Source organism: Octopus sinensis, linkage group LG5 (assembly GCF_006345805.1).
Source record: "Octopus sinensis linkage group LG5, ASM634580v1, whole genome shotgun sequence".
Lineage (NCBI taxonomy): Eukaryota > Metazoa > Mollusca > Cephalopoda > Octopoda > Octopodidae > Octopus > Octopus sinensis.
Genome location: NC_043001.1, coordinates 110028460 through 110040959, shown reverse-complemented (window position 1 = coordinate 110040959; position 12500 = coordinate 110028460).

Here is a 12500-nt window from a genome sequence, read left to right as displayed (position 1 = left end):
CACAGAAAAATCAGAAGGGACAGAAAAAATAAGAAATTCAAGGGCTAAATATTACATAAGAATTTCGTGGTCACTAATTATAGCCATAAATGTGTAATTTGGATAAAGACAGTTTTAATCTCTACATCCATCAATAATATACTTAGACCATTATTGCAGAGTTAAAGACTCAGTTCTCTCTCTCTCCCTCTCTCTTTCTCTCCCCATCTCTATATATTTATACAGCTACGTATCAGCCATAATACAATGCATTTACAATATGAATAAATATATGCGTACATATATACAGATATATACATGCATATACATACATATATATATGTATATGTATAAATACACATATATATATGTGTGTGTGCGTATAAATGCATATATTAACACCCAGACATCCCCCCACACAACACACAAACGGTGTCTGTTACACGTGCATTAACATACACTTTCCTGTAATATATATATATATATATAATATATATATATATATAATATATATATATATATACAGGAATAACTACTAATATATTCCTTTCTTTAGACAAAGTATCCCCATGTAGATTTCTTTTAGACATCTACACCTCCATCGATCAATCTATCAATCGGCCCTGATCATACACACACACACACACATATATATATATTATGTACGTATGTATGTGTAAGTGTGCATGTGTGCCTCTCAGTATGTATATCTAGAATATCTATCTATACACACACATATATATAGATGCATATATGTATACGCATGTATATATATTCACATATATAAAGATATATAAATTTATAAATTTGTTTATATACACATGTATATAAATACACACACACATATATATATTTTGCATACATATATAGTATTTATGCATGTTTGTATGTACACACATATAAGCACGTTTGCATTGATGAACAATTGGACGCTTGTATTGTTTCTCCAACTTAATCTCAGGATACCTCGTATAAGCTTTTACTCATGTATAAAAATATATATAATATCTTAATAATAACGTGCAGAAGAATGAGAAGTAATTGCCCCCCATGGAAGTACGCCAATGACAGTATTATCATCATACTGACGAATTCACATATAGGTTATGATGATTGTAATGTATTCGGTAAATATTAAACAGAAAAGTAACACTGTAGAACAAACGAGAATAGAAAAGTCACGTCAGTGTTTGGGGAAATATAACTATTGCGATTTCCTTTAAAAAAACCTCTAGAATTTTACATATTTTTGTTGGTTCTCAACACGCATCTTTAAATGTAAAATATCAATATCCCTTAAAATGGAATATAAACAAAACAATAATAAATGTTGAAGCGAAAATTTAAAAAAAAAATTAAATATTAATGTGTGATAATGACGACGTTGAAATATATTTCAACAGATTTACACTTGTTTTATTTTTACAAATGCGACTAGCATTAATAAATCTCAAAATTGTTGGAATTTTAAAAGTATAATTGGAAGAGGATTTCACATCACTCAATGTAAGATAAAAATTTCAAATGTTTAAAATGAAACATTGAAAAAAAGATATATAATTTTATGTAATACTTACAACAAACATTCAAACACAAAATGTCAGACCAATGTATTTGAATGAGCTACAGAACTATATAATTTATGCATGGTAGTATGTGGTGAGATATAAGTAATATCAATAATATAGTATATACACGTGGACAAGGGATGTTTCTTAGAGTTCCATGAGCTTTAGAGGTTATAATGTAGAAAAAGAGTTTGGCCAAAGTGAAAAAAGATAAAAGTAAATGGAAAAAAAGTAACCCAGAGCGGTGTCTTCTTTACGATATGAATATGTTTAATTGCCTCGTTGATTATTTGAGCTGAAGGACACTTAATACGCATTTAAATAATTTCAGTAATAATCGTGATTACAGCGATAATGGTCATCATGATTGTGGAATTGATGTTCATGATCATGATTAAGAGAAAGAAAAGGAGGAGGAATGGTGGAGGAGGGAGTGCGTGATGCTAATGGCATTTTTAAGATGGGCACACTTGATTAGTAAAAGAAATGTTGTGATGGCAAAATCGGGTGCTGAGAAGGGGATGGTAATGATGGGAATGATGATTATGAAAATGAGGGTGGTGAAGGAGAGGAGGAGGAAGAGTAGCAATAGGAGGAGGATGGTGACCGCGATGTTATTGATTATAATGATGATGATCATGATGATCATAATATGATTGCGTTGACGACGATGAATGTGATGATGCGCGCTGTTGTTTGGAGGATATTACCTTAGATGATAATGAAGCTAAGATAATAAGTTTTAGAATGATAATTGATATAATAATGATAATAGGGCTGTTGATTGCAATGTTGACGGTTGTGCTGGGGAGAAGAGAGAGAGAGAGTGGGGAGATAGTCTTGATTAATATAATTTTTACTAGTGTTAGAGGCGGTTTTGTTTCTGAGGCTAAACCTGACAGATTTAGGCGGCGAGCTGGCAGAAACGTTAGCACGCCGGGCGAAATGCGTAGCCATATTTCGTCTGCCGTTACGTTCTGAGTTCAAATTCCGCCGAGGTCAACTTTGCCTTTCATCCTTTCGGGGTCGATAAATTAAGTACCAGTTGTGCACTGGGGTCGATGTAATCGACTTAATCCGTTTGTCTGTCCTTGTTTATCTCCTCTGTGTTTAGCCCCTTGTGGGTAGTAAAGAAATAGATTTAGAAGCGGCAAAGCGGACTATGGGGAAGAATGACAATGAGAGACGACAGGATCTGCGGAACATAGTGTATAGAAACAGAGGCATGTTGAAAACGGTGAAAAAAAACGCTGTTATATAAAAATAAGAATGAGGAGGTGGAGTAGGAAGAGCATGGTGACAGTGGTGGTAGTATTGATGTTGGTGGTGGTGATTTTGCGGATGGAAGGGGAGGGCAATAACGGTAGTGATGGGTGATGTTGATGAGTGTTGGTAATGTTGCTGATGGTTGTGGTAATGTTTAGAGCGATAGAAGAGGATTTTCAAGATGACGACGACATGGACATCTTTGACGTCGATGACGACGGCCATATTAGCGTCCGATGATGACGACGATGGTGTAAATGTTGACAGAAAGAGCTACAGGAGTGGCAGAGAGTTTTATAGGAGACAATATAACGGCGATGATGACGAGGAGGATAATTGTTATGCTTATATAGATAATGATGACAATGATGATGATCATTACAACCACGACGATGACAACGATAATCATAACGGTTGTGGCTGCGGTGACGGTGGCGGTGTTATTGTTGGCGGTGTTGTTGGTGGTCTTAATCATGTAGAATATGGTATTAGATTTGGTAACGAATAAAGAAAATATGGAGAATAACTTTGATTACACGATATAATAGGATAACATCCGATGAAAATTGAGGTTTAAAATATGATATTTAAGTAAGGAGATATGATTGCAGTTGGTGCTCCGGTAGAGGAGTAATTATTCTAGAATGATATTGCAATTATGAAAGGAAAATATAAGTAGTCGAGTGTTTTCACGATATCGTGATTATACATATGAAAAATATTAAAATAAATTGCCTGGGTTTATGTAGAAGCGATATGAAACAATCAGATAGGTCCAAATGGAAGGAGAAAAATCAAGCAATACAATCATAGCCATATCCTATAGAAAAAGCGAGAGAATTGTCGTAGGTTAAGTTAAGCTATCCTACCAAGATGACTTAATGGAATTAACTTAAATTTTCTTTCCCTTTTTGCCTACCACTGTTCTTTTACATGAAAAAAATCTTTTAAGCGGAGAAAACACAACCAAGACCAACACAATTTAATAGAAACTTTTTTTTTATTTTGCTGTGTTATTTCCTTCATTAATATGCCCATATAAATATATATATATATATATATATATATATATATATATATATAATGAGAGAGACAGAGAGAGTGGCATAGGTGTATATGAGGGTTGAATATATAATGAATAAACGAACATGGACACCGGTATGTGTGTCTGTGAGTTCGTATGTATATGCATACAATTATATTTACATATATTTGTAAATATAAATATATGAATGTATGCATATATATATATATATATATGTGTGTATCTGTATATATATATATCTATATATATATATATATATATATATATATATATATATATATATAACCATATGATGTATGCAAGCTTATAAAAATATGTGCTCATGTATGCGTATATATGAGCACATATATATGTGTGTGTGTGATTGTACGTATGTATGTATATATGTATATATTCGTCTGTATGTGTGTTGATATACATATTCACAGATACGTAAATACAGATTTATGTGTGTGCATATGTGTATGTTGTTGTGTAAATATATGAATAGATGTGCCTGGTAATAAACGGAAACGTTCTTTCCACAATAGATTTAGATAATACACCAATTTAGCATGTACTGCGATTTGTATCTAGATATATATATATATGCGCACTAATTTTATTGTTATAGGTGCATGCATATAGAACTGTTTGTGCATTCACCCATACGTACAATACTTTCTGTGATATGAAGAATCCTTCAACTAGATTTGTTACGTCTGGGAACGATTTTCTTTTTTTAATATACATTTATTAATCAATAATCATTTCAACCGATAACATATACAATATATATATATATGTATAACACCCACACACATATATATATATATATATATATATATATATATATATATATATATAGTATATATATATATATATATATATATATATTGTGTATATATATATATATATTGTATATATATATATTATATATATATATATATTATACATATATACATACACATCGATATACTTATATATATACATACATATTGATATATACTTATATATAATATATATATGTATTTATATATATATATACATTATGCAGATATATATACATATATTTCTATAATTATTTATGTGAATATCTATGTGCAAATATATATATATATATTATATATATATATATATAGATATAGATATATTTACACACACACATATATATACGTATATATGCATGTATGTGAGTATATATATACATGCATATATATATATGTATATATGTATATATATATATATATATATATATATATATATATATATATATATATATATATATATATATATGTAAAACATTCACATCTATTAACGACGCAAAACATTCAAAGCATGCAAAACTACTTCAACAACTTCAGCAGTAACTACAACAAGAAAAAAATAAAGACTTCTGAGTGGACAACAATGAGTACCTGTAAATATCCTGAATAAACATATATATTTACCCTTTGGCAAAAAAAAAAAATTAGATAGCGTCAATTTTTATTTGTTTTCAAGTTTTATGATAATTATTATATATATTTTTCGGCTTTTGTGTGATGTCATACTTATTATTCCTTTATTTTAAACTTCAATTAATTTGACATATTTTATTGTATTGGCAAGCTCAATTTTATGTGCTACTGATGTATGAATATTTCGTTATTCGTTGTTAATAATGGATTTATTTTTCATATTTCTTTGTTTCTGTTAATTGATCATAAAACTCCTACCATATTGCAAATATATTTTTGTTTTATCTGCGATGTAACCCATTGTATATGATGTGTATATTGTGTAAGTCGAAGTTAATGTAACACCGGTAAAACTAGCTGTTTGATTATTTTAATTTTTGGCCCAGTTTCACCTACAAATATGGATTTTGTGTGACTTCAAACCAACCATTATAGATATTTCATTTTATTAAACTTTAACCTGAGTACATTTCTGTTTAGGGATATTTTATTCCGCCAACAAAAATTTGAAAATAAAAATTATATTATTATTATATCATTATTATTATTACTATTATTATTATTTTATTTTTACCCTCATTATCATTATTATTATCATTTCATTATGATCATCATTAATATTACTATTATTATCATAATTATTATTATTACTATTATTATTATTATTATTACTATTATTATTATTATTATTATTATTATATTATTATTATTATTATTATTATTATTATTATTATTATTAAGTTGGTGAGCTGGCAGAATCCTGAATGCATCGGAAGATACTCAGAGCTATTTCTTCCAGCTCCCGATTATGTACTGAATTCTAATGAGCCCATGGTCTACTTTGGTTTTCATCCTTTCGAGATCGTTAAAATAAAATAATATTCAAGAAATGCGATTGATGTAATCAACTATCCCCTTTTCCTAGTGATGCTGGCCTTGTGGGAAAATGTGAAAAAAAGATTTTTATTTCCGTTGTTGTTGTTGTTTGTGTTATGCGGGGCTGTTCCAGAATGAGTACAATTGATGATTGACCATGTTATATTGTAGGAAAAGAACATAAGATTCTGAAAACTAAGATTCTGTTAAATTTGTAATATTTCGGCTTTGCAAGAGTTTTATGAGAAACACGAATTCTTAAATTGGGAGTGTTTTTCTTAGGACTTGGCAAGTACACACGAGAACATTTTTTGTAGTTCTAATACTTTGGAATTACATAAATTTTGGCCATGGCGTTTCTGAATGATATTTACTTGTAACTCATTTCCACACAAATCCATGATGACAGGTACAGTTTCGCTCTTAAATGCCAAATTTTTGGGACATCTATTAAGATATTTATTTTTGAGACCGATATTGTTGTTATTGATTATTATTATTATTATTATTATTATTATTATTATTATTATTATTATTATTATTATTATTATTATTATTATTATCATCATCACCATCATCATCGTCATCATCATCATCATCATCATCATTATTATCATTAGTATTATTATTATTTTCATTAGCATCTTCTTTCCATTCTGTTTCCCATTTCTTTCCGAGTGTCTTCCTGACACCTAGGGCAGAGAAACGCATCGTATATATTGGTAGGCCATTAAAACAAGCACACCGCATTGTTCATTTACAGAATCATGTGACACAGCAAAAGAGGAAGACAGAGAGAAAAAGAAAAAAATAGGAAAGTAAACAAATAAAAAGAAGGGAAATGGAACGAAAATTCACAGCGACGGTGCTTTTATAAAAATAATAATAATGATGATAATAATAATAATAATAATATTAATTATTATTATTATTATTATTATTATTATTATTATTATTATTATATTCTCATTAGTTTATTATTATTCTCATTAGTTTATTATTATTATCATTATCAATATTATCATTATCATTATTATTATTATCATTATCAATATTATCATTATCATTATTATTATTATTATTATCACTATTATTATTAGTATTATGGTTATTATTATTATTATGTTTTCTCTTCAAATTTTCTTCCGCTTCTAGCCTAGTGTTTTCCATACACCTCGGGCAGAGAAGGGCATTGTATGCATTCCCATTATTATTATTATTATTAGTATTATTATTATTATTATTATTATTATTATTATTATTATTATTATTATTATTATTATTATTGTTGTTATTATTATTATTATTATTATTATTATTATTTATTATTATTATTATTATTATTTGAGGAATATATCAGGCATTTCTTGACTTCAAACAAGAATTAGTATACTTCGAGAATATGTATGCAGAATTTTTAAATAGTAATGTAAATATTGAACGTTAAACACGCAAAATGTGTGAGGAGTAACAAGCTTGCTCGAATTAAAGAGAATACTCTGTTACCAAATGATTGTGAAAAACAAAATGGTCAGTGCCAACATACATCACGTGAGTGTCCTAACAATGCCTTCGGTTTCTCTTTCATAAAGAAATTTTTTCCTAAAATCCCCGTAGTTACTTGAAGTTAATTTGACGATATCATTCCAGGAATGTTTGCGTCGCTCCAAATGTAACAATTAGTATTGATCTGGTTTAGAACTTCCTATCGTATCCGCTCCATATGGTGTAGTTCAACTGTTTTGTCGGTATAATTACGAAGTAAGCTTTTAGCTCACTGCTAAACAACAAAATTGGCTATTATTATGCGAATAATTAAAATATTATTACTAGTATTATTATTTTTATTGCTGTTGCTGTTGTTATTACGGAAATATTAAGATACAAATATTTGCTTCATCTGTTTCATTGTAAGGCATAAAATCGAAGCAAAGAGTTCCAACAAAACACTTACTTAATCATAGCCATGCATAAAATCACATAGATAGATAGATAGATAGATAGATAGATAGATAGATAGATATATAGGTAGATATAAATATAGATATAGATATGCAAATATAGACAGAGATGCATAGAATTATTCATATGCACACACACGTATATGTGTATGTGTGTGTACATATATATATATGTGTGTGTGTGTGTGTTTTATATATATATATATATATATATATGTTCAAGAGGGAAATGCATATTTTAGTGCGTTATATATCTGTATTTCCCTATTGATCGCCTTTGTGTTTTTCTAATGAATGAAAATGAAGCATTCTGAAAGTTTACAAGAAAAGCTCAAGTTTATATAACGTTAACTATGAAGGGATTGACAATGAAATGTAAACTCAAATTACACATACGTTCTATATATACATTATACATGTTGAGAACTGAGAATATGTTTATTGATGAAGTATAACACTCTAACTCTGAATATATAGTTGCATGTTTTCGAACGTAGAAATAATTATATGTTAAATGTTATACATATTTATTGTAATGTTTTAAATCGTATAATTTTTCGTGTCTCCATACTGCATCATCATTCACGTTAAGTATCGTAAGTCCAACACTTCCTTCATTTCAATCATGTGTGCTACGCGCTTGTTAAAATATATTAACCTGTCTTCTACCGTTTCACGAAAACCGTTTAAAACATTGAAATATCAAAGTTACTCCATTACAATTTTGAGTAAATAACGATTTAAAAACTAAATGCTTCTTGATATATTTTTAAAGTTACATCATGAAATGTGCGTTTCCATTATGGCTTTTTGTCACCTTTATCACATCCTTACTTTTAACAGTAATCATTCCACATAACAATGTCAGTTTATATCTTATTTGACCAGTTATTTCAGTAATGTTAGTTGTTTCTTGAATATCATGTTTCACCAAGTAATTAAGACAAATTAAAGCAGTTATATTTATCTGTGAACGATTTTATTTTGTAGAGTATGGGACTATAAAGATATCCATTTATCAAATCTTAAATATATGTTTTATTGATGTTGAGAATATTTTAACATGATATATAATTCTGGTTGTTAAACTGAAAGGGTTCTAATTAACTAATAATAATCTCTTTGTATACTGGGGGGAGCATTACGCCAATAAAAATATACACACGAAGTGAGTCAAATTCACATTTTTACTGCTACCCAGTTGGTTACTTATCTACGCAATTAAGCGATTATTTGTATAATTAGTTGGTTAAGCACTCAATCATTTGTTTTTGAAAGTCCATTTACATAACGAACTACAATGTATCCTTAAATATTTACGGGTTGATAGGCAGATTTGAAGCTGATTTGACCTGGAATAGAGGGAACAAATCACTAAAGTGGTCATATATGCTCAACGCACACGCATACGCATACATGCAGTCAGTTGAGCGAGCGCGCACACACATTTGGACACGTACTCGTGTCACATACACACACATACTCACAGACACATGCACGTCCTTAATTCTCTCAATTCCCTTCTCTTGAAAGAGACCACAGCTGTATATGTAGAAAAACTAAGGAGTAATTTTCATACAGACTTGAATCAGATATCGAGCAGAGAAGAGATATCGCAGATGAGGATGACCAGGTTGATTGTTTAACCAACTGAGTGATTGTTTAACCAACAGATTAAAAAAGCGATAGATGATTTGGTTGTTAAGATAACTAATATATTAACTAAAAATAGCGAAGTGAAATAAATCCGGTGCGTGTGCTTATTATTATTCGTGTAATGATTTCCCCAAGATATAACAAGATTTGATTTAACACACGATTTGACATCAAGAAACTTGTAAGCAAAACTCAAAGATCGAATAACATTAACAACAACAACAGCAACAATAATTGGAATTATAATGAGTATTATTAATTTTTACGCAACGTTAGTTCTTTTCTATGCTTAAACATTGAACTGTCAGAATCGCAGTATTTACTCCGCCCGAATTACGTTTTCAGCTGCAATCTCGCTGAGATCAAACTAGCTTTGCATCATTCCGTGATCGATAAATTAAATAACCACTCAAGTACTGGTGTGGCCTTTCCTCCCTGTATCTGCAAAAATCTTGGATGTTCCTCTCTGTAAAGCCTCGTATGGCAATATCAAGAGAAAGAGGAAACAAATATGATGATAATGATGACGATGACGATGGCCACGACGACGACAACGATGATGACCACGACGAACATGACAATGATGATGATGATGATGATAAGAATGATAATGATCAAGATCATGATGATAACGATCATGATGAATGTGACATGTGATGTAAAGACGATGAGGAGGAGGTCTTCATGTGAAATTTTCAAACAATAGGGCTCACATTTTCTCATTAAATAAGTATTTTTCTAGATATGTTGTATAATAAATCAACGCTCCGTTCCATGAACATTTATGACATGACTAAGAGGGCATTTATGCAAATTCTCTGTGTCTCAAACCACTAAATTTTCATTCACTACAATCATTTAATTATACATGCACACATACGTATATCACAAATATATTCACATTTCTGTGTATATGTCCATATATATATAATATATATATATATATATATATATATATATATATATATATTATGTATATATTTATGTATTTGTATCTGTGCGTTCATATACAATGTAAGAATAGATTTGCCAATAATAATAATAATAATAATAACAATAATAATTTTAGATTTTTTAAAGGACGTACAACGTTTTAATGTTATTAGTTATGATTAAAGGCGAAGATAACTATTTCCATGTGAATCGACAGTAGCATTTCTTAATCCACGATTAAGATAATAGGATTAGCAATATATTGTCTTTAAATAGGTGTAACGTGTTCCTTTTACGATATACCACATTTTACACGTACATCCACGGCCAAATAATGCTAGATTCGAATCAAATTATAAATAACTCTAAACTGGAACATATGCAAACCCAGCTACATCTTGTTTCAGTGTTGGCAAATTCATTATAAACTGTTAAGGATATATATATATATATATATATATATATATATAAAAGTATATAAGTATATATTACTAAAGAGGTATACATAGAACACGACTTGGACCAGAAGGTTAGCAATTTGCTCCGTAGTAATCCAAATATATTTACATACCGAGAAATACCTTATTCTTGAGATACATTTATTATTTACAAAACGCATCGTTATTTTTTTACAGAAACCTTTGCAAATATCTCGCCACAATGCAGTGAATATTTAAGCTGTGGCGAAGTTATCTCCAACTATTTAGTTGAATATTGTTGTTGGGTCTTATAATCATTCATCATTTTGTTTTATAAATAATTGTACACACAATACACATGATTTAACGCATGACTTCAATTGCTCCACGTTGAATTATTTAATGTGGACGTGCGGAGATTAGTGATTAGGGTGTTGGGCCCATGATCGTAGAATTGTGGTCTCTATTCCTGGAGCGGGCGACGCGTTGTGTTCTTGAGGAAAACACTTCATTTCACGTTGCTCCCGTCCACACAACTGGCAAAAATGTGTAATACTGCGATGGACCGGCGTCTCGTGCAGATTGGGAATATAAATGCCATGGAAACCGAGAAACCGGCCCTTATGTGTCTATATGACCCGAGAAGTCTTATGACTCATAACCAGCGTTACGTGTCTATATGACTCCTTTATCCTTAAATCATCTAATAATTAATTTCGTTTCGTATTCCTAGGAAGGATATGACTAAAACAGTAACACTCTGAAAAAGCAACAACTTTTAAATTTCTAGACATAGTCCTCAGTTCCGTTTAGCATTATGGAGCATTTTTCTCTATTTAATTCTGAGTATGATTTTTACTTGCTACCATTCTATAATTTCATCAATTCTGCTATACTAATTTCAATTTTTGTTCATGTTTCTGGTGTACGGCTCGAAATATTAGGTGCCTTTCATGGATGAATTTAGATATCTGATTTGATAATATAATAATATATTTACCGGAAATCGATTTCTGATCAATATATTCTACGTTCAAAATTCAATTAGAAAGAGCCTATTTCAGAATAGTATTCTATTCATTATATTTTCTTTTTGATTGTAGATATGTTCTTCGAATTAACATATTTTACCATGAAAATGCGATAACATTATTTGCGTAAGACGAAAGCTTTCGGCTGGATGAACATGAAATATTTAACTCAGTGAAATATACGTCGAAATGCGCCCATACAGAATCAATTGCATATATGAATAAAGAATATAAATAAAATAAAATTAAATGCAAGAGAATAAACGATTTATTACTCTCTATTTAAAAAAGCATTTTGTCCTCTGTTCTAAACATAAAATCATTTAA